Source organism: Monodelphis domestica, chromosome 5 (assembly GCF_027887165.1).
Source record: "Monodelphis domestica isolate mMonDom1 chromosome 5, mMonDom1.pri, whole genome shotgun sequence".
NCBI lineage: Eukaryota > Metazoa > Chordata > Mammalia > Didelphimorphia > Didelphidae > Monodelphis > Monodelphis domestica.
In genome coordinates this window covers 182,434,786-182,459,577 of record NC_077231.1, presented here as the reverse complement: position 1 = coordinate 182,459,577, position 24,792 = coordinate 182,434,786, and positions in this window count along the sequence as shown.

Here is a 24,792-nt window from a genome sequence, read left to right as displayed (position 1 = left end):
TTGCCATTTCAAAATTATCTGGTAGGAGGCAGGTGGGTTGCCACTCTTATCCTATATTTTCTTCAATAGCCAACTCTTGCCTTATAAGTCTCTCATATAAGTTATATTCAGTACTTTGAAATTTGAATTGGAGTACTGATCAGGTGGTCAATCAGGTAAATACAAGGTCATTTACTCTATCTTTAATAGACTTTAAAATATGTGGGTTATTTGTACTTTCATGTGTGTCTGATTAGCATATTTGGCAAGGGCATGATAGCAATACTTGTAAGTGAGAACATAGCTTTTGGGTCAAAAATCAGGGTCATAGAACTAGGATTAGAAGGATCTCAGAGGCCCTTTAGACCAAACTCCTAATTAGAGGTGAAAAAATTGTGGCCTAAGTTCAGAGAGGTAATATGTACATTGCAGGAATCTGAACCCAGGACTTGAGGTATACAGCATTACCAACTGTGACCATTCATTTTGTAAATAAATACATACAGTTGGTCAGAAGAGAGAGGGATGGATGAATCAGTACAAAACTCAGCACTTTTCCTAGAAAAGCAACTCAGAATTATAGAATGTGAGGGCTACTCTCTAAGATCAGTTAGTACAACTTCTTTCATTTGACAAATGATAAAGCCATGCACTAGATAGGTTAAATTACTTTCCTAAAGTCATAGAACTAGTCAATGGAACACATAGGACCAGTTCCCATTTCCTTACACCTACATTCCCTTATGTCTTTTACTCATTCCAATATAATTTAATTACTAAGGTAAAAGTATAGGTTTGCATTATTATGTGTTAAGGGAGTTATTTTTATCTGAATAATGTATTTTTTATCATTTCTCTCTGAGAAAAAAACATATAAATGTTTACGTACATCTTCCTCTTCATCTGGCTTCTTGAAAGCTCTGGCTTCCTGCAAGATATATCTTAAGAGTTGCCTTCTGCAAACCTTTTCTGATCAATCCTCTTCTTCCCTGCCTTTCTCCCAAGCTGTTGGTGTCTTCCTTTCTTAAAGTCACCTTATAGCTGTAATATTTTGTATGTATGTATATATGTATCTATATCTAGATTTATATAATATATATTTTATATATACTTATATGTATCCTCCCACTTGAATGTATATTTCTTGAACCCAGGAATTATACCTCTTTGTTTTTGTATCTTAGCATATAGCAGAGTGTCTGGTTTGGAGTCAAAGACTCCTCTCAGACACTTATTGATGTGTGACTTGGGCAAGTCACTTGACTCTGTTTGCCTCAGTTCCTTATCTGTAAAATGATCTGGAGAAGAAAATTCAAACCACTCCAGTATCTTTGCCAAGAAAACCCTAAATGGGATCTCAAAGAGTGTAATGTAACTTAAATAATAACAGTCTATTAATAAATACTATCTTGATTGACATAGTGTTGTTTGAAGTCTGAATGGCACCTTTTCTTTTTTTTCTTGTTATTTAATTTTTTATTTCATTTTAATTAAGTACTCTTTGCATTAAATCAATATGTTATTTTAAACATGTTAAGCATAAACTACATTGGCAAGGAGCTCCTAGATGTAGAAATGAAAGGTGCTGAACCAGTCAATATCCCCAACCTTAGAAGGAACAAAGTGTCCTAGTGAAATAGAAAAATAAACTGAGGGGAAACTTGTTTCTTTTGCAATGACTGCTGTCCTCTGGCTTATGACTAGAGAGAGCTACTAAAGGAACCTGAAACTACTTATTTGTAATGGAGGTAGCAATGAAAAATGCTGAGGGATGCTGGTACAGGGATGCTACCACACAGAGATGCTGGTATACAGGGGAACTGCTCTGGGGAATGCTCTAGGGTTTGCCTATTGATCCCTACTGATGGCTGATTGATCAGTATATCTTTCTAATCTTCTCCCCCTTCACTCACTCTCTTCTCCAACCCTCTCCTCCCTTGCCTCCCTCACCTCCCAATTCATCTTGAAGCCTTTAGCCTCTTCCCTCCCGCCCCCCCCCCCCTCAGTAAACCATAAAGATATTCTTTTTCTTTCCTTTTTCAAGTTAAGGGGTTTATTGGGATAACAGGATGGGAAACTGAAGTTAGAGGGATGAGGATGTCCCTAATCTAAAATGAGGAAGAATTGAGGGTTTGAGAAAGTAGTCCAGTCACAAACTGTGACTCTTATACAGTTAGAGAAATGGAGGGCAACAGCTTTTAAACCTTCTTTCTTCTTCTTCACAAAATCAGCAAGGTTTCTCAGCTTAATCCCAGAGAGAAACAAAGTTCAAAATTTCTCCTTCAGCCTGGCTTTCCTCCAATTCTTGGTCAGTCAAAATCACAGAGAGAGCAAAGGTTTCCCCTTGATCAGAGAACCCCCAAAACCAAATCAGTCCCACAAAGGTATTTCAGCCAGGTTCAACTACCCAGAATCAGAGAGACAGCGACAAAGTCAAAGCCTAATTTTTGCTTCTTCTCCTCTGTGTGTGACCAGAAACCTACAACATTCCATTTGGAACCTGCTTCTTGATTGACAGGCAGGTCCCCAGTCTGTTTCTTGCATCTTGGCTTACAGGTCCTCTCTCTCTCCATGCCTCTACCACACTAGTCATGCAGGGGACTTAGGGGCTCAAGCTATACTAGGAGTATTAATTTTCTGGACTTTGCTATCATGCTACAGAGAGGTTCTTTTTCTTGCTTACACCTGGTTTATTCTTTGGTTTAATTGATTAACAATGCAGAGAGATCAGGTAAGCTTCACTCATACATATTTGAGGAAACTGAGTCCAGGAAAAAGAATGCTTTCTTTTTACCCACAAAGGACACAGTGGCACTCAAGCCTAGTTTCGGTCTTTTGGCTCTCATTCAGTACTCTACACAGTATTCTATTAGGTTAAGCCACACAGAAAAAATCTTTTCTGGGCCAAGAAAAAATGGATAGTTAGACCCTGAAGTTGATGTTGATGATGATGATGTTGTTGATGATGATGATGATGATTGAATTTGGAGTTGGAGGTTTTCCTTCCACTTGAACCTTTCTGACCCTTCCTACCATAATGATAAAAATTTTCTTGGAGTCTGTCTCCAACCTCTTTCACCCTCCCGTTGATATGGTATTCTCACCTCCCTCCATGTGTTTCTTTATACAATATATATTTACTCCATTTTATCTCTTTTCCCATTTCTCTTAATATTATCCTCTTTTTTACCCCTATTTTTAAATATATTTTTGACATATTATCCTCTACAGTTTGTCACTGTACCTTCAAAGTATACTTCTTCTAGCTACCCTGATGATAATAATAATAATTTTAAGAGTTACAAATGACATATTTTCTCATAGGAATATAAATTATTTGAACTTTTTGGGTCCCTTAATTTTTTCCCCTTTCTTAATTACCTTTTATTGATTCTCTCAAGTTCTGTGTTTGGGCTTCAAATTTTCTGTTTAAGTCATATCTTTTCTTTATGAATGCTTAGAAGTCTTTTATTAAATGACCATACTATCCCCTGTGAGAATATAGTCAATTTTTCTGGGTAGTTGATTCTTGGTTGTAGACCCAGTTCCCTTGCTTTCCAGACTATCATATCCCATGCCTTCCAGTCCTTCAGTGTGGATGCAGCCAGGTCCTATTATCCTAATTGAGGTTCCATGATATCCAAATGGTTTCTTCTTAGCAGCTTGTCATATCTTTTCCTTGGTCTGGTAGTTCTTGAATTTGGCTATTACATTTCTGGGAATTATCAAGGTGGACTAGGTCACACGTGGCACTTGACTCCATTATAATCTGCAACTTTCTCTAGAGACTATATTTTATACCTAGACTACATATTAGTCTAGGTTAGTTTAGATTAGACAGGGAGAATTGAGACAGAGAGGAAGATAGAGTAGCCAGCTTCAGCTTTGCTGAGGACCTAAGCAACTTTATGCAAAGTCAGATGGAGGGACACAGGTAGATTCAATCAGAATTAAGGAAATCCCTCAGACCCCATAAACCCTATCCCAATCAACAATTTTTAATAAAACCCTGTTATGGTTTAAGTGGTGTCATATTGGTTATCTACTGGCCTTAGAGAGAGAGAAGCCATTTAGCTCTTTGAGTCTGAGAAGATCATCCCTCCAGATTGGGTTAAGTAAAGTCCTAGGCACCTATCTGAATCACCTTTAATAATATCTGAGGCCAAATTTGAACTCAAGACCTTTAAAACTCTAAGACTTGTGTTCTACCCACTGAAACACCTTGCTGCCCAACCCCACTTTCTTTCTAATCACCCAAGTACCAAGTAATGCATTGAGTTTCTCACAGGAAGTTTAATAATCATTAATGGTAATGAAGAGATTTTGCATAGAATTGGGAAGTGTCAAACTTAGTTTGAGTTCCAGCCCTTCCCTTTACTTCCTGAACAACCTAAGTTTTGTCCCTGAGATTCCATTTATTCTCATTTTACAGAAATAAAAGGTAGCCAAATCAGATCAGTCCTATTTATATTTCAGGACTATTGGCATATCCAAAGGAAATAATGGGTATGAAAAGGACAGATGGGCAATGAACTGGGCTCAAGATCAAATAAGTGGAAAAGTTGTTGTATTTTAGAAATTGAATGGTACTACCAATGACCTGAAATCCATCTCTGTAGTAAAAAATTCTCTTCTTTTTTCTTTTAAATGCTCACATCCCTTTTGACAATTTTTTTCAGTAGTTTCAGTCATGTCTGACTCTTCATGACCCTATTTAGAGTTTTCTTGGCAAAGATATTTGAATGATGGAAGAACTGGGGCAAACAGGGTTAATTGTCTTGCCCAAGCTTACACAGCTAGTTAGTGTCTAAGGCCAAATTTGAATGCAGCAAGATGATGTACCTACTATGTCGCCTATCTGGCAATGATATATGGCAAAGCATACAAGACCACAATCACAGAAATATCAAAACTAAGAATTATTCATGAGACAATGGAGAAACACGTGGAGGGCATAAGTAAACTGTAGCATATGTACAGGAATTAAATATATACATAAGTGTCATAAACAATCTTGAAATAACAGATATATAGCCTGTATATTATACTGTTCTCCAGGTTGCCATCAAATCTTAGAATCTATACTCTTGGACCAAGTACAAGTAGCCACACAAGTGAATCACACACAGATCGACTGGAGCACAAGGGTCAATATGTCATTATATGGATATTCTCTAAAGCCCTCTTTAAGTCATTCAGGTTTAGAAGTGGCAATTGAGTTCTGGAAGGCTAGACCAAAACAATAATAGCTCTTATAGGTTCTAAGAAGTCAGAAAGCCTTCAAGAAGCAATCTTCAAAGGTCCATAGTTTAAGAGTTCAAAGTTAAACCCCCTTAAGTCAGAGGTTAGGAAGCTTTTTGTGTGTGTGTCACATATTCTTCTGGAAACCTAGTGAAACCTAAGTCTTCTTTCTCAGAATAATATTTTAAATACATAAAATCTGTTATAGAGATTATAAAAAAAACAAAGGTTAGTAAAAATAAAGATGTAATTCCTTTTCCTGTACAAGTTCAAACATTCTCTGAAATTTATCCATAGACAATTTTGGGAAAAGGAGTCATTCAAGGATCTAAGGTTAAGAACTTCTGCCATTCCACAGTTTTGTGGTTGAGTGGATAGACAGGTCTGGAAACAGAGGTCCTTGGATTTGTAGCAGTTAAAACTTAGTTTCTCTGCTAGAAATATTATATTTTATGAGGTTTATTAAAGATTAAGAATTTAAGAAAGTACAAGTAAGAAAGCACGTGCCTAGGAGGGCCGAAAGGCCAATTTCAATTTCACTTACATCATGAGAGACTCGTCTGCTTAGAAGCGGAAGTAGAAAGAGCTCAGTAGGCTTTTACAGCCAGTTAAATAGAAATTTTGGTCTCACCCAGGTGGAAATCTCAATGAGATTCAGGAACTAGAGCAAGGACTTCTGGGGATTGAAGTCCGGGGTTCAAATCTCCATTTTTACATTTCCCTGTATGATCCTCTGGGGAAAAGGTTTTTCCCAAAGGGTCATGAAAACATAATCAACTTAAACATTACAATAATTTGAGGATAAGAGGGGGTAAAACCAACAATAATTGCTGGACGCATTGACAAAAAGCCAATTAGGGGGCAGTCCCCTTTGGCATGAAAGTATATATACAAATAAATGTTCAACCACACCCAAAGTTCAATTTTAATCTTCTCATGAAGCTTGTGGTCTGGAGGCTTCTTCATGGTGTCTTCTCTAACAGTTCAGTTTCTGGATTCAGAGAGGTATCATATTTCTTTACCTAAAATTCATCTTAAAAGGAATTTAAACTTTACAATTTAAATAATAATATTTTTTACAGCTTCAAATCTAAATCTAGACACTTTCTAGCTGTGTGACCCTGGGCAAGTTACTTAACCTCAATTGCCTAGCCTTGTAGCTCTTCTACTTTGGAACTGACACTTAGTTTAGAATCCTGTTGTGATGAGATTCCATATTCTTTGATCTCCAGATCACAACAAGGCTAAGATTGCAAACTCTTTTTCCCCAAAGAGCTATCTCATTTTCCTCTGGTAGCTTGTAAGATGGGATACACAATATATTTGGCCTTTTTACTTTATGTTTGTGACTAAACTGGAAGTTCTCCAGAAAGTCCATATGCCTATTAAAGTGCTGACCTTTAAGATAATTGGTAGATCAACACATAATAGAGTTTTAAAGTAAAAGGAGAAGTGCTCTTGACAAATTTGGTGGGGAAACTTGGGCAGTGCATATAACAGAGGCTGGAAGATTCTTATGTTATACATTTTTATGGCTTTTTCTGCCTTCCCCAACATCAAAGATGGTGGCAAACTTTTCTAAAATTTGCTGTACTTATAGAATGAATACAAATAAATAATAAAAACCAAGATACATAAACATAATGACATAATTAGCATTTATATAGCAACTTAAGGTTTTAAAATATTATATATTATTTTATCCTTACAACTCTATTATTATCCCCTTTTTACAGATGAGAAACCTGAAGCTGATCAAGTCTAAGCCTAAGTGACTTGTCCAGAGTCACATAGCTAGTGAGGATCGAAGGCTAGATTTGAAACTCAGATCATTTTGATTCCAGGCCAAAAATTCTAACCACTGTGCCACCTAGATCCCTTCTGTAAATGACTAGTAAATGTCGATTTAAAAAGGGCTAGTTTCTACCAGTTCTTCTACACTCATTATAATCTTTATACCATCTTTGTTATTAATGTGAGAAAAATGAACAACAAACTTGGTTTAGAGTCAACATTTTATATCCAATAATTTATCCTGTTATGACAGCATTCTCAGAGAGACCAACATTTGCTGAGAGAAAAATTAGTAAGGACAGAGGAATCCTGACCCAATGATTTAGAAAAATGGAGGGGTCCAAATCTAGGTCTGAGCATGCATAAGTTTAATGCTGGGAAGGGTCAGGGCCATGGGTTCTGTCATAATTTTTAAGTAATTGACACTAGAAAAAGAAAGTCAGAGTCCAGGAGCAAAATTTTAGGTCAATGAAGTTTGAGTGGGATTCTGTGGCATTCTATAGCTATGTCAACAAAACACCTGGCAAAATTTTACCATGTTAAATCTTTATGGAGACGGATTTCATTTCTCATTGCTTTTCTGTTCTCTTGGAGAAGTCATGCGTTCCATATCTATGTTCCATTCTGACTTACTGTAGTATAGGAGAGTTCAGATGAAAAGCAGCAGAGCCACACAGGGATAGTAGTTAATTAAGCTTTACTATGACTCATGAGGGGAGGAGGAGAAAGGATTCCAAGAGGGAATAGTCACAATTTGAGGCCCCTATTGCCCTCAAATGAGGGCAGCACACAGTAGGGTGGCTTCTACATACAGCAATGTACAATGGCTTTCACACTATGGTCAAAGGCCCAGAGCCCCTCAGGGCTTAAACTTATATAAAGTTTAGACACAAAGGGCTAGCTGACACCAATAGTACATTGCCCTGTCAATCATAGGAGAAGATAATGCTCTAGTCAGGACCAATGGATGGAGGGTATTTTCTAAATTGCCTAATAAGGATTGAGGAATGAGAGGCAGGGACAAAGGGAATTTAACTCTGTGGCGTCCAGCAAAGGACCAGGGTGAGGCTTGGATGGTAATGCCCAGTCTCTGAGTTGTAAAATGCCGTACCATCCATCCATACATCCTGCAGAGGATGAGGTTGAGAGAAGACTGGGGCTACACAAGTCAAACTGGTTTTTTTTTCAGTTCACATTTAACCATGCCAAGGGGACAGTCACTGTGACAGTGAGAGGTAGCAATTTTGCCTTTGACCTTTGCTACCACCTATAAAGTGCATGCCAAACCAAATTCTGAGTGGGAAAACAAAACAAAACAAAAAAACCCAGAACAAAAACTCACAGTGAGCTACCAGCCCAGAGTTACTGAGGAAGACAGAAGAGTTTGTAGACTCTGGTGTTAGGGCTGGCCAGCAGCAATAGAGAGAGAACAGTATCCAAGTGTCAAAGAACAGGAGGTGGTCTAATACTGAGAGCAGAGATGGGAGCCATTTCGTAATTCTGTTGTCCATTATTCAATGCTGGCTTGAAGTTCCAAGATGAAAAAAAGCAGTCCTAGTCATGAGAGATCAGGGGCTTTACATATGAAAGAAGCAAGAAACACATTTTGGAAACTAGCTGTGTGGCTCTGAACCCAAGAGAAGAAGAGGCCTTGATTCTAAACTTTATTCCCATACATAAGCCTATAGTGGAATTAATCAGGGAAAGAGGCCAAAACCAAGGAGGAGACAGCAATATAGGTGACTGATACCTGCAGAACCACCTGGTGGGTTAACTGTAACCTACTCCAATAGTCTACAGACTCAATGATACACAAGTCAACAGAGGCAAAGCAGGTCAGGAATTTGTAGAGAACAGATTAGGGGAGTAGTAAACAGACTTTTTTCCCTAGATCATACTATTTTAGAAGCATCAAAAACTTACAAGCCCCTGGACTGAATTATGAAAGTATCAGGACATAAAGAGACAGAAGCTTAGGTCAGCTACAGTAATACCTTGGATTCATTGATATCGGTTATTGTTGGTTTTGGTTTTCATCAAATTTTTCCCAAAAAAAAATTGCCTCACATTTCATCAGTTGCCTCAGATTTTCTAGGCATGCCCACTTGACCTTTTGTGAAAACAAAGGGTGACCTATATGTCCCCCTATTCAGCAAATAAATCCATTTATCCATACAGATAGCAAACAAAAATCAGATAAAGAATATGGGGGAGAATACCTGACTATACAAAATGAATGAGTTCTCTCTTTGGAAGTGAGATCTCTCATCTCAGTTAAGTAGTATCTCCCAAAGTCTTTCTAGATAATGCATTGCTACGTAAGGTCCTTTTGGAGGGGGATTCCCCTTCTAAACAATAACCTCATTCCCCCCTCCTCACTGTCTTCCATACACCAAGAAAGGTAAATAACATGTTAAATGTTCATCTATTCTTTACATTAGTCTTATATATTCATTTCTTATTGTTTTCATATAAACTATATATTTTCTATAAAATGTGTTTTGGTATGTATTTTAGAGTGTCTAGAATGAATTAATTGGATTTACATTGATTCATATGGAAATAATTGCCTAGGTTTTTTGTTGATTTTGAATTTTGCAGATTGTTTTCAGATTGTCAACAAAAACCCAGACATCACTGTATCTTCCCTGAGAGTGAGCAGAATCAAATACTAACATAAAATCCAAAGTAAAAAAAAAAGGCAGGAAAAATAAGCAAAGAAAAAAAGAACCTGACAGTAAAAATATGGGTGACAAGGAAATTCAAAATATTAACACAGGTGGGAAGATGGCAGAGTAGGGTCTGAAGATTTCTTCCTCTTCTAAAAACCCCCCACAAACAACCAAAAATAAATCCAGAAAATCAACACAAAAATGACCAAAAAAAGAGAGATAGGAGTCTGGAATGAAGCTGATTAGCCAAAGACAATTATGGGGGAAAGTTTCTGACTTTCTTGGCCTTAGTACCATCTCCATAGGCCCTCTGGAACAAGAATAGACCAAACAGAAGAAACCCACAAAGCAACTCCAGAGGGCAGGATTAGCAACCTCACCTTGCTTACTAATCTAAGGGAGTTTGAATCTCTATAGGATACCACTGGAATCTGAATTCACCTGCAGAGAATCCTGTGAGCAATTCACAGATTTTGGCTGCCCCATGACTGGGGAGTGAAGGAGTGAAAACCTTGTAGTCATTCAGTGTGAGGCCCAAAGAGCAGAAACTCAAGCCTCATTGATAACAAAGGAGAGATTTTGGAGGCCTAGAGAACATGGACTTGGGATGCTATTGTAGAAGAGGACAGAAGGAAGGAAGGAAGGAATTGCACCAGTGAATATGTTTGCTAAGGGTCTGGCACCCCATCAGCTGTGGTGACCCACATGAGAGTGAAATCCCTGGTTGCTGCCACAGTGGGAATAGGACTGACCACTTGCTGTTAAAGTGGCAGAATTGCCTACAGGCTCCAATTGGAGTACCTGATTTCAATAACAGACTTGGGCTTGAGTGATAGATTAGGAGAGCATCCGACTTGACTATAAAAACTGTAATACCTAAATAGGAACCAGGAAACAAACAAAAACATCCCAAAAACCTGAGGTAACATACATCAATACAGTAGAAACCCTGGGATTCCAGGGCAAAAAAGCCAATAATTATGTCTATTGGCTTGGCTGCTAAAGTAAAAAATGTAACAAAGCAAATAAATAAAAATGAGCAAGAAAATGAGATAAAATTATCAAGGCGGGATAGAAAAGATCTCAATTCAAACTCAAAGGACAATGAAATAAAAACACATACTTCAAAAACAGCAAAGAAATATAATAAATGGCCACAAGCTCAAAAAGAGCTTTTAGAAAAGCTTTAAAAAGACTTTAAAAACTAAATGAGAGATGTTGAGAAAAATTAGGAAAAAAATTAAGAATAATGCAAGAAAATCAAGAAATAACTAATCACCCAATTGAGAAATAAGATCCAGAAACTTACAGAAGAAAATAATATATTAAAAACTAGAATTGGACAAGGGGAAGCTAATGGTTTCCTAAGACAAGAAATTATAAAATAAAATCAAAAGCATGAAATAATAGAAGAGAATATGAAATATCTGCTCACAAAAACAACTGGCTTGGAAAGTTGACCAAAGGGAGACAATGTAAGAATGGTTGGACACCTGGAAAGTTATGATTTAAAAAAAAAAGTTTAGATACAATATTTCAAGAAATGATAAAGGGAAACTGCCCAGAAAAATCTAGAAATAGGGGGTAAAATATATATTAAAAGAATCCACAAATCATCACCTCAAAGGTACCCAAAGATGAAAATGCATAAGGACATCATTCCTATTCTGTGGTACCAAGATTAAGGAAAAATACTATAAGCAACAAGAAAAAAAAACAATTTAAATATTGTAGAGCTATATTTGGAATAATACAATACTTAGCAATTTCAACATTAAATGACATGGACATGGAACATAGAATTTTGCAGAGCAAAAGAACCCAGCTTACAACCAAAAGTAATATATCCAGCAAAGATAAGAATAATGAGAGGAGGGGAAAAATGACATTCAACACAATAAAGCTTCAACTATTCCTGGAAAAAAATAGAACTCAGCAGAAAACCCAATTTATAAGAAATATACAAAGGTAATAAAAGACTAATTATAAGCTACCCAAAAAGCCAAATTCTTTGAATTGAATGGAAAAATGTTATCTATAGCATCCTTGCCTATGTATTTTGAAGGGACAGAGCATGGATGAAGACTTGAGATTGAAAGAATGTAATGAAATAAGTTGAAATGGTAGTGGAATAGACCAGGAGAAGACAGGGTGGAATGGTTATCTCATGTGGAGGAAGTATCAGTGGAAGAACTGCCACAAAGAAAGGGATGAGGAAGTAGGGGGCTGGCAGTACTAGAACCCAACTCTCATAAGACCTGAGATAAAGAGAGAACAATATACATAATTAGAAGAGCAAAATCTTTCTTAACACACAGAGTAAGAAGAATGAAGGGGGCAAAAATAAGAGAGAAAGAGTCTCATAGGGAGACTGAGAAAATAAGAGAAGGAAAGGTGGGTTAAAAGAAAGGAGGACAAAGGGATAAGAAAATGGAGGAGAGGGAAAGATACCTAAAGGAGTATATACTAAGACATAGGGAGATAAAGGGAGGGGATAGAGGAATCAAGAATTAGGAAGGCACAATTGGTGGATAAAGAAGGGATATTGGGATATGTGAATAGCATAAGAATTAAAAGGTAATAGGAGAGGATACAGAAAGATTTTGGAGAAGGGATGTGAATAGGAGAGGTATTTGTCAAAGGAATTAGACATGAAGGACACAGCAGAAAGAAATGAAGATGTGGGCAAATAGTGAGGAAGAATGGAGTAGATGGAAATGAACAACTAATTACTATGATATTGGGTGTGATGGAATGAATTCAAACATGTAAAGAAAATTGATAGCAAAAAAGAATAAAAGACCAGGACCTAACAATGTATTGTTTACAAGAAACACTAAAAATTAGAAACAAACATAGTGATCCTGAGAGGTTAGAGCACAATATACTATCCCTTAGCTGACCCATAGACAGCAGGGGTAGCAGTCATGGTCCCTGACAGAGTTGTGGCTAATATGGATATAATTAGAACAGATGCACAGGGTGACTATATTACATTGGGGGAAGAGGGTTAAATGAAGAAGTATCAATATTGGACCTTAATGCACCAAGTTTTAAATTAAGATTTTTAAAGGAAAAACTAAATGAGATATTGATATATAAATATATAGATATAGATAGATTAAAATATAAACAAATAAAATAATAATTGTGGCATATTTTAATTTCTATTCTCAGAACTAGATAAATCTAACCAAAAAATAAATAAGAATATAGTTAAGGAGATGAACAGAACCTTATATAAATTGAATAAGATAGATTTGTGAAGAGTCCCCACAAACCTACATGAGGTTAGTAGTAGATATAAGCTTAAGCATATAGGTTATCCAACATAGTTCTGTTGAGACAACAATGGCAGAGAGCATACAAATATTCCACAAAAGTCATACTTTAAGAATAATCATACTATGGAGGTAATTCTGCACCCCTGAGGGATTATGGCACTGGAATAAAAGTTTCATTGGGTATGACCAAACTGGAAAGACTTGTTTTAGAAAAAGTATGGTCCTGGCAACATATTGTCTCTGCTGCCTGAGGACCAATCTATCAAAATATAGTCCTAGTAATATATGTTAACTGAGAACTAAACGGGCTAAAGTGATTAAATTTAATGCTGATAGGAACATGGAGAAACAGGCCTACTATTACATTTCTAAAGCAAGTATTTATTTTTTTAGAAAACAAGATGAAAATGTTTATTAAGAGTTGTAAAGCTTTTCATGCTCATTGACCTAGAGATTTCATTACTAAGTTTAGGCCCTAAGAGCATTATTGAGAGGGTTAAAAGCTCTATATTTATGAAAATATTCATGGAAGTTTTGCTTGTTATGACAAAATAACAAAATAATACAAATGCAATGAATGGGAGAAATGAATGGATTGTGATATTTGAATGTAATGGATTGTATTATATTATTAGAGATTGGATATATAAAGAAAATGAGGGAATATATGAAGAGAAGAAAAGAAAATAAGAATAATATATACCATGATTACATTTTTAATAAAAAGCCACAAAATCATGAGAGAAAAGCATACAAGTAAAGTAAATCCAAAGGGAACTCAGAATCAGAAGATGTTTATATTAGCATACATATATAACAAATATTTTTAAACAAATTGTAAACAATGTGGAGTTTCTGGTTTTACACATAATCTTTTTATGAATTTGTTTAGTTAACACTTCATCACCACTTACATACTGTAAGAGTTTAAAATGGTTTGACTAAATTTATGAGTTAAAAAGAATTATTGTGATCATCATTTATAAAAATTAAAAAATTAAACAATGAGTATGTTAGTAGCTTTATTACAGCAGGGTAGAGATAGTAAAGAGGGAAACATAAGAAGAACGTGGAAAATATTGCCTAGCTAAATATCCTATAATTGCTGATCTGAAGAAATCCAGCTCATATCCAACAAAGGCGCCCTCAGTTCCCAATCCCCAACCAGGATTCACCATACTCTCCTCAACAAGTCTTACCAGTGCAGAATCAGTTCCCAATGCAGAAGCCCAAGATGGAAGAATCCCTCCATCTCAGAGACGTCAATGCAGAAGTCCTCCCTTAACAAGAGGCAGGAGCTCAGCAGAAGCAGAAGTGACTCAGAATGCTCTTGGCTGGCTTTTATAAGCAGTTTTCTCCAGGTCACTTCCTGTCTCTTTGGTTCCTCCTTCCTTTCACTGTAGGCTGGTCTATTTCATCTCAGGGACCAATCAAAGACTCTCCATTCAATTTGCCTAGCAGTGCTTTGGACTAACTAAGTGTTAATGACTAAGTGATTGTGAACTCTTTTGGTCAGTGTCTTACTAAGTATTAAGTAGGGGCACTTCAAATTCCTAATTGATTAACTTAAAATGGACAAAGGGAATAAAAAAATATTTCTTTCACAATACAACCTGATCAGCACCAAGTGAGCTCTTTCCCCTTCACGGCCTGCCTGCCTCTGCCTCCATTTGGCAGCAACTCTGGGAGCCAATACAATACTCTACTGCTCAGGTACTCAAGAAAGGAAAGATGCCAGCTATCTTTCAGGATCTCCCAAGGTACCAAAAGGAAAAAAATATAAACAAGAAATAGCCAAAAAATGAGACAGAGATACACCAAATAGGAGAAAAACTCAAAGCTTGATATGTAATGGGTCAAAGGCTATTCTCTCCATCAATCCTCTGAAGCTTTTAGTTATCCTTACAATTTGAGACCAGAAGAAGATACATGAATGATAGAGGGTAACCCTTTAGTACACCCATTGACTTTCACACAGCCAATTAAAAAAAGCCTTCATGGCTAATAAAAAGTTACCAAAAAATATCTATATCTACCTTGAAGTGCCCTGTGTGAGGGCAAAGGGGGGAAAAGGGCATAGCCTCTCCATCACACATGCCCAAAAGGATAATGCATAAAAGAATATTACATAATGATTAAGTTATAAGTATAATCCATTGTGAGCCTAATATTTAAACCTTATTGAGACAAACAGTTTTTTTCAAGTTTTTAGAGATTTTATATTTTAATCTCAACTAAGATTAATCTGAACAAACTCCAACTGGGATTTTCTTTCTGGATGCTAATCTGTCTGTCTAGTTCTGTCTCTCTAAATCTCTCTCCCTCTGTCTGTCTCTGTCTATCTTTGTTTTTCTCTCCATACTCTGTTCACCCTGCTCCACCCTCAACCCCACTTGTAACCACAACTACCCTGGTGCTGCTAGCTGTTCTTGGGTCAGCCCATTTCTTATTGACTCTAAATCTTTAGGAAAGGAGAGAAAATACCCATGAGAGAAAAAGGACTCCAGAGACCCTGGTACAGTAATTTTAGTAATATCAATTTGACAGCCACATGAAATATGGATTTCCAAATTGGGGGAATAGTCTAGGTTCGACGAGATGAGGCCCTGAACAAGGACAGTTGTGGTGTGATTGGAGAGAAGGGGATAGATGTGAGAGATGTTATAGTGAAGGAATAAACATGACTTGGCCATTGATAGGATAGGTAAGGGGAGGGAGAATAAAGTCTCTTAATGAGATTGCTAAAGAGCCTGGGGGAACCCTCCCTCTACACCTTCTGGCTATTAAGTCAGGTGGCCCCCAAATCCACATGTGTTCCAGAACTCTCGGGATCTTTTAGCTTTGTTCTTAGCACACCTGCAAAGCTGAAACCACAAAATAACTACAGTTTTGGTCTAGAGAGAGAAGTATTTAATGGGAATTATCATAATATAGATTACAGGGGAATTCTTAGCTCAGTAATGATCTAGTATAAGTTGAACTACCAAGCACATCAGGGAAATTATTAGCTCAACAATATGCAAATCAATAACAATTTCTACACAATTAAAATAAGATACTTAACAATAATCCTAAACACATAAAGCATGCAATTATTCCTTTAAAGAGGATGGCATTGAATGATTTCTCCTAGGCCCACTTGGGCCTATTTGGACTACATTCATAGCAGAAAGGAAAAAAGAAAGAGTTTGAGGAGAAGAGGAGAGGGAAGGGAGAAGTGAGAGAGGAAGAGAGAGTCAGAGGCTGAGATAAAGAGGGAAAGAAAATAAATGGGAGTGAGGGAGGGGGAGAATGAGAGGGAGGCAGAAGGGAAGAGAGAGAGAGAGGGAGAAGAGGGCAGAGAGGGAGACAGAGACAGAGAGAGACAGAGAGAGAGAGACAGACAGAGAGAGGGAGAGGAAAATAAGGAGAGGGAGAGAAGGCGAGAGAGGGAGAGAGACAAAGAAGGGGAGAAAGGGAGAGAGGGAAAAAGATGGAAGGAGAGAGAAGAGAGAGGGAGAGATCACCCTCAAGAGTGTTCCTACTCTCTTAGGAGCAAGCTGATGAGATTACAAGAACAGAGCCAAGACTTTCCTTGCTCTCAAGCCAGAGTTTACTCCCCTACAAAAGTCAACAATGAAGAGGAGATATTTCAGAGCTTAGACACCAAGTTCTCACTTTAGTTTTGAAACCCACAAATAAGAGAGCCACAGGGATCAATCAAGTTCCAAGGTAGAACTTCCAAGGAACTCCACCTACAGCTTCTGATCAAAGCCTTGGGAGTTTCATGCCCTTCACCTACATGTTCCTTCTCAGGTCCATCTCTGAGTATAAATTGAAAGCTTTGCCAAAAGTTGTTGTTGGCAATAAGGAAGAAAAGACAACAAACACAATAAAACAAAAAACAAACCTCCCTCCTCAGAATCTAGACACTCTCAAATCAAAAAAGTCCTAACCCTCTTCTGTGATATGAATGGGCAGCTAGTTGTGTGCCATGGATAGAGAAGTGGGCCTGGAGTCAAGAAGATCTAATATAATAAGTTCAGCCTCAGATACTAATACTACTAATATGTAACCTTGGGCAAGTCACTTAGTACTTGTTTGCTTCAATGCCTTTATCTGGAAAATGGGAATAATCATAGCACCCAGAGCCTTCCTATGGTTGAAATATTTGTGAAGTGCTTACACAGTACCTGGCCTATAGTGGGTGCTATGTAAGTGCTAGTTATTATTAGCTATTAATATTAGTGCTTCTATTATTATTCTATGAAGCAGCCTCTTCACACATGAGCCATTATATCTCATTCTTATACTGGCAGTAGCTAGATGGGGGAGAAAGGAGGTCTACCTTCCTGGACTTTCACAGTAGCCTTATCCCTATTCAAACCACCAGAAGGTATCAGTTGTTAATCAAGTCCATTATGAGTGCTTATGATCTGGAGACATTTCAAAGAGCAGTACATGAAATGCCATCAGAGAATTAGTTACCCCCAGAGATCTATCTATCACGCTCACCATATATAAAGGACAATAGCTTATGATACAACCCCAAATAATATTCAGAAGATTTGAACAGTGCTATTATCACATGATAAAAATTTCCAAATCAATGGAAACTTTTCAACTTGAAATAGTGTCTGATGCTATATCACCTTCAAAAAACAAACAACAAATTTATCAAGGAGTCAAAAGTTCAGCATTTTGAACTAGGAGATGACTTCTCAGAATAGTAATATCAGAGAACTCTGTGAAAATAGTTCCTTCTCCTCTCCCTCCTACTATATCATCCTGTTTTCTATTGCACCACTGCCTTAGTATAGTCACAAACCTTTCTCTTTAGAAATGCAAATCTGTAATTAAACCATGTGAGAATTGTATGGCTCATAAAATATGCAAATGAATACCATGCTACTGGGTTGATGGGAGGGTAAAAAAGGCAGGGGTGGTGTTTGTGAAACCAGTTAAGTAACCACCAACTTTAGTGTGATTTCATCCTAGAAAATATTCTTCCAGACAAAAAATAATTGGATGTACTCCACCAGCCTTATCGCCATGCCTAAAATCGCTCCCCATAGTTCATAATCTCTCCCAACCGCTTGCACCTTTGGGCTATGGCACTTGCAATTCTACCATAACTGTCCACAAGCAGGCATTCCTTCGGTAGAGTAACATAAGAAAATATAATCACACCAACACTAATATGTTAAGTCAAATTAGTTCATCAGATTAGCTAAATCCGAAATAAGGCCCCAAAGAAAGTGACTTTAGAAGAGGAAACATTTAATGTGAGGCAGGAACGAGCAAATTTATATATACAGAGAAGAGAGGTAGGCAAGTAGACCCCCAGTACCTGAAGATGTGAAAAGTATGTGACAAAGATGCATAAGCAATACTGAAGGCAAACTTTGCCTCTTCACAATTTTTCTTGCTCTCATATCTGGTCAAAGAACTTGGTTTATATCAAACTTGGTAGAAGAAATGAGGACTGTTCATGACTCTTTGAGCTTCAGATTTCCTCTAGATTCTGGATTCATGGATCATTTCTCAAGCTTGGGAATATGTATGCTCCCTCAGGTTATTTCTCCAAAGATAGGGCAGCCCCAAAATTTTAGTGGAGAGGCCAAAGTACATTAAGCAATTTGAGAGGTTTGGGGTTTTTTATATCAATGAATTACTCACATCAGGTCAATCTCTAGCCTATTTTCTGCCCATGTTTGGAAAATGTTATTGCAAGCTCATATTCACAGCATCATTCATAAGTTCGGTTCTGATGTGAATTAGTAGGAAGATCAGTAATGGATAGCATCAAATAACTAAGTTTCCCCTCAAAACCTTTTTTCTTGCCAACATGTTCATTTTTCCACTCTAGACTAATTCTGTTATCTCACAGTCAAAAGATACTGGCAAAAGATCAAAGGTAAGTAAAAAATGAGGTACATTGGAGTTTGTTTATAGTAAGAATGTAATGTTGTTGACTGTTTAAATGTTACACTTAGATAAAAATTATTGATGTACAGAAATGTTGCATATAAACCAAAATAGATACTAATTTACATATTCCATATATAACTCAAATATTTTATTTGGTCAATCCTTCTTTACAATTGTTACTAGATAGGCAAGGTTTCTAGAAGCCTTGGAACAGCAATGAATATATCCTACCCCTCGGTGCTTCTAGAGGTCCCCAGGACATCACACATTAAGGTTCAGTTTGCCTTCTGTGTTTCGCAGTTCTTGCTGATGCCCAGGACAAAATGATTCCTCTTGCCATGAAGCTGTGCTCCCATTCAGCTCTTGGGACACTGCAACACTGTCAGTCTCTCAGGCTAGAGCTACCTGAAGACCTTGAATGGTCTAATCACCATCAATGTAGCTCTTCTTTTGTACTGGCACACTATCCAGTCTTATTCCTCAATGATTAGCCTACTTCTCACTGTGATTCATCTTGACTTCCAGCTCTTCCACCTTTCAAGACTTTATTAGCCCCTTCCCCATAACTTTGTCTCTTCCCACCCTCAACCCCTTGTCCTTGGTGAGCCATTACAACTCTCAAATTTATTCTGCTCCTAAATTTACTATATTCTTATCCCAACAACCCAGCACAATGTTTGCCATACTTCTAAATTTTACTTCCACCATCTGCCTCCTTCATCTAATCATATACTGTTGAATACAACTGGATGAAGTCTCAAAATTATGAGTGCACCATAAAAATATATATATTACCTCAGTTGGAACCTCATCACAGCAAGGCAATCATTCTATTTTATTCCTATTTGATTTTCCCCCTTCCATTTCCCCTATATTCTTTCCTTCCTTTCATCTTCTCTTTTGGAAATTGGTTCTTCCTATCTTACCCAGGTTGGAAGTATTTATAGATCTGACCCTACTACTGATTATCACATAAGCTTTGACCTGCTCTGTTTCCAGCATTGGATGGAAATCCCTTCCTGGGCAGCCTAGTAGCCCCCTAATCTCCAGGGCTCACTTGATTGGTGCTGGACTTAGTGTGGACACTCAATTGGCTTTAGTCCTGCTTTAGCTAAGAACTCCTGAACTCAAGTGATCTACCAATTTCAAACATATATCAATAAATCTGGCTTTAATTGATTTTCTATATCATTCATCATGGAAACTGTTATAGGTCTCCTCTTCGCTCCTTAAATTTAGGGTACTGCTTTCCTTTCCCTGTACTCTCAGAGAGGACCTTGCCCAATATTTCACCAAAAAATTCAAGGCCGTTCACTATAATTCCTTCTTTTCCCCTTCTCCTCAATTAACACCTCCCAGACATCATCCCCCACTATCGCCTTTTCTCCTATTTCTGATGTAGAGATGGCCCTTTCTCTTGTCAAGACTGTGATATGGAAATCACATTAAAAGACTGATATATATTAATTTGAGGTCGCCAAGGAATTCAGCTATATAATTCCTAAATGAAAACTCAAGTCAGCAGTCAACCTTTTATGGAGTTTTTAATTACTAACAGGAGGAAGAAAGGTATGAGAGAGAGAGAGAGAGAGAGAGAGAGAGAGAGAGAGAGAGAGAGAGAGAGAGAGAGAGAGAGAGAGAGAGAGAGAGAGAAAGGGGAGTGAAGGGAATAGGGCTTAAATACCCACTCTGCTTAGGCTAGGCCAAAGGCCCAAGGCCTTGGATAGCCAAGGCAAAGAAAAGAGATCAGTCCCTATCACTCACGTGACCAAAATGGAGAAACAGTCTGAGGGCCTCCACTCCAAGCACCAGGCTCCAACTACCACACTCTCCCTCCACACAGGAAGTCCCCAGACTTCTCAGCTGTCCTCTCCCTCACTTCCTGTGTCTCCCCTGTGCCAATGGTGGCTCTAGCTTAACCCGGGACCACCCAGAGGTCTGTCTCCTTTGCACATGTCTGTTGAAGATCATATTCTTAAATAATTAAATCTTGAGCTTTGCTGCAGCCCTTTCTAAATCCTGTTACCTTCAGTAGGGTGGAGATTGTAGTTTCCAAAACCTGATTCTGTCATTCCAAGTATCTCTATTGTTATTGATCAGGAAATAGCCAAATCCCATCCTCTAAAGAATGGTTTGAACAGGGTTGAGTAGTTTTGAAATTCACAAGACCAAATCTCCTTGTACCCTTGATGCTGTCACCTATTTTCTCTATCTGTTGGTTCCTCCCTTGTCTACTCTTCACCATTATCAATCTCATCTCCATGAACTTTAAAAAGCTATCTACATTAGTGCCTCTACTTCTCTCAGTTTCTTCTAAATCCTCCACAATCTCAAGTTCCACTTTATCATTCAAAAGAATCTGTTTTCTCCCAGTTTATCAATGATTATTTTAAATGTCAAGTGAAATGGCCTTTCCCCTTCTCATTCTTCTTGATCCCTTTGTAGCATTAACCCCTATTGACCAACTTTTCTGCTCTCTGTATTTTTATGACATTCTCTTGAATGTCATACTTTCCCTTGAGTGTCCCCACCTAGAATCTATCACTTTCTCTCTTTTCATTTTACAGTCTTTTATCTTGGTGATTTTCAACAGTATCCATGGATTCAATTATTATTATATTATTATCTATGAGGTGATAATCTTCATTAGATACACTCTTAAATCACAAACTGCTCATTAGTTATTACAAATTAGAACTGCAGAAGTTCTCAATTCTACTCGTCCAAAACGTATTTTCTTTCTACCTAAATCTAGAACTTTTTAACTATCCTACTATTCTCAAGTGTTTCACTCCTCCTTCTAGTCACCTAGGTTTTCAGAATTAGCCTCAGTTATTCCTCTCTTATTGATTTCCCACATCAGAAGGCAAATATTGTTGACCCTAGTCTCATAACATCTTTCATAAATGTTCCCTTCTCTCCTCTCACAGTGGCCACTTTAGGTTACACCCTTATCATCTCTTGTTTGAACTATTGTAACAGCCTCCTAATTGGTTTTTCTGCCTCATGTTTCCCAGTCCATCCTAAGTACACCCTCCTTAGAGTTGCTGAAGTGCATGTCTGACCACATCACTCCTCCACCCCACCCCATTCAATTCTAGTGTCTCCCTTATTACCCTAAGATAAAATGTGGACTCTTCTGACATTTAAAGTTCTTCACAATCTTGCTATTTCCTACCTTTATAATTGTCTTTCAAATGACTTCCCTCCATGCACTCTGAATTCTAACCAAACTGGCCCTTCTTCATAAATGATGCTTCATTCTCACATCTCCATGCTCTCTCTCCTCTCTGGAATTCTGTGCCTCTTCATCGCTGCTTCTTAAAAATGCCTCCTTTTTTTAAAGCACAGCTGAAATATTTCCTTCTCAATAGAGTCTTTCCAAAGTCAAGTCAGATGCTTGTGCTTCTCTTCTAAGGTTTATTGTTGCTATTGGTCACATCAGACTCTTCTTGACCCCATTTGGGGTTTTCTTAGCAAAAAACTGGAAGGGTTTGCCATTTCCTGCTCTGGACCATTTTACAGATAAGGAAGCTAAGACAAACATGCCAGTGTCACAGGGCTAATACACATCTAAGGCCAAATTTGAGCTCAAGTCTCCATGTCTGGCTCTATCTGTTGCATTGCTTAGCTGTCCCTTCTGAGCTTACTTTATACTTATTTCCTATGTATCATTTGTAAACTTATTTGCAAGGTAAATGGGAGCCAGCTTGATCCTGCTTGTGAGAGCTGTTAACTTGGAAATAACTCAGAGCTACCAAAGTAGTCAGAAAAATCCACTCTTTAATCAGGAATAGGGATAAAGTTCAAATATTTAGTCACTACACAGACTCAAACATCAAATACCATACGGAATCAAAGACCCTGGTACTCGGGGAACCATATCCCTGGGAGAAGACTCTAACTAAATGCCAACTTCCCTGGGAGAAGACACCATACTAGATGCCAACTCCAAAGGGGAAAGGAATCTGGGAGTCCTTATATCTTCTGGGTAATTAGGCATGGGAAACCTACAGAGACCAATCACAAACAGGTTTGTAAACCTCTTGGCAATCAGCAACTGGGATATTAAGGAAAGTCAGCTGTAACAAATCAAAGGCAACTGTCAAACTAAGAAATTGGGCTTCATGAGAGGAAAACTTTTCATCCAATAGAGAAGCCTCCAAAACAAAAAGGTGGCTAACAGTCAAACCAAAATAGGGGTATATGGCACTGGGGTTTCTCAAAGGTAACTGAGGGTAAACGGAGTCATATAAAAATATACAATAATAGAACCAACTGTTAATTTTTCAATGTGAGCATTTACACCTCAGAAATTGACAGATGCTACAAATCAGGGTTTAATTTATTTTTAATTGTCTAAATGAAAAAGCAATGGATAAAATATTAATAACACAGATTAAACTTAAAACTGGGTCAGATGCAATGGTTCCCCTGGAAAGCTGGTAAACATTTACCAGCATTATATATACATATATATAACTATATGTAATATTATTATATGTAGTATGTAATAATTGTATGTATAATTGTTTCCCCCATTAAAATATGTTCCTTAAAGCAGGTACTGGTTTTGCTTTTTCTTGTATCTCCAGCACTTAACATGGTACCTGACATGTAGGTAAACATTAATAGATGTTGTTGATACATCTGTTGACTTACACATTCTCAAACATTATTTCATTTGACTCAGCACCTAGTAAAGAACTAGTGAATAGAAAACACTTAATAAAAGCTTGTTCTGCTGAACTGAATGTTTTCAATAACCTTGTGAGGCAAATAAGACAGATACTGTGGTATCATCCCTATTTTCCTTTTCTTTTTTTTCTTTTAAAACCCTTATCTTCTGTCTTAGAATCAATGCAAGTATTGGTTCTAAGGAGAAGAGTGGTAAGGGCTAGGCAATTGGGGTTAAGTGATTTGCCCAGGGTCATATAGCTAGGAAGTGTCTAAGGTGAGATTTGAACCTAGGATCTCCTGACTCTAGCCCTGACTCTCTATTCATTGAGCCACTTAGCTGCCCCCATCTCTATTTTCTTGATGAGTAAACTGAGATAGCAAAGTGATAAAGGGACTCCCCTTGGTGACCAATTCAGAAGCTGAGGATTTAGAACTCAAACTCATGTCTCCTAATTACAAGTCAAGCACAAAGAAATGTGGTTGAGTTCGCATCTCAAATTTTGTATTAAATAGATAAGCCCTAGGGAGTTACCTGAGACCCATGATGTTAAATGACTTGCTCAGGGTCACTCAACAAGTCCATGCCAAAAGCTGGATTCCAACATCTCTAAACTTCCAGCAAATAGCACTTCATCCTCTGCCTCATAAAATGGAATTTGGACAGAATCAAAACAGACATATGGTATTACTGTCTGTCAGTCAAGTGATTTGATTGGTTTAACCATCTCAAGTCAAACAACTAGGATAACTATTTGCTTTTTTGGTTTGCCCTAAGAATTGACCAGACAATCAAGTTAGTCAAAACAGTTCATTTGGCTTGGGCATAATGATGCCAGAGTGGAATGTTTTTATAAAACATAATATTAATAAACTTTTTGAAACCTTAATAAAATATATGCACCTTTTTACACTTTTTGTTTTTAAGTTGTTTCTTTATGTAGGAAATTAGGTAACCTGGCATAGTAAACAAAAAGACAAACTTTGGAGTCAAGAAGGGAAGAAATGTGAAATAGGAGAATAAGAACTATCTTTACAGTCAAAGGTCCTGGGTTTAAACCCAGTTCTGACTAGTACAGTGATCCTGGGCAATTTTTGAATATCTGTGGCCTCCAGTTCCCCATCTGTAAAAAGAGAGAATTATTTAACTAGATGACAAATGAGGTTCCTTCCACCACTTTGTCTATAATACTATGGCCTCTTTTAAAAATAATTAATTTTTTCCAGATTATGTC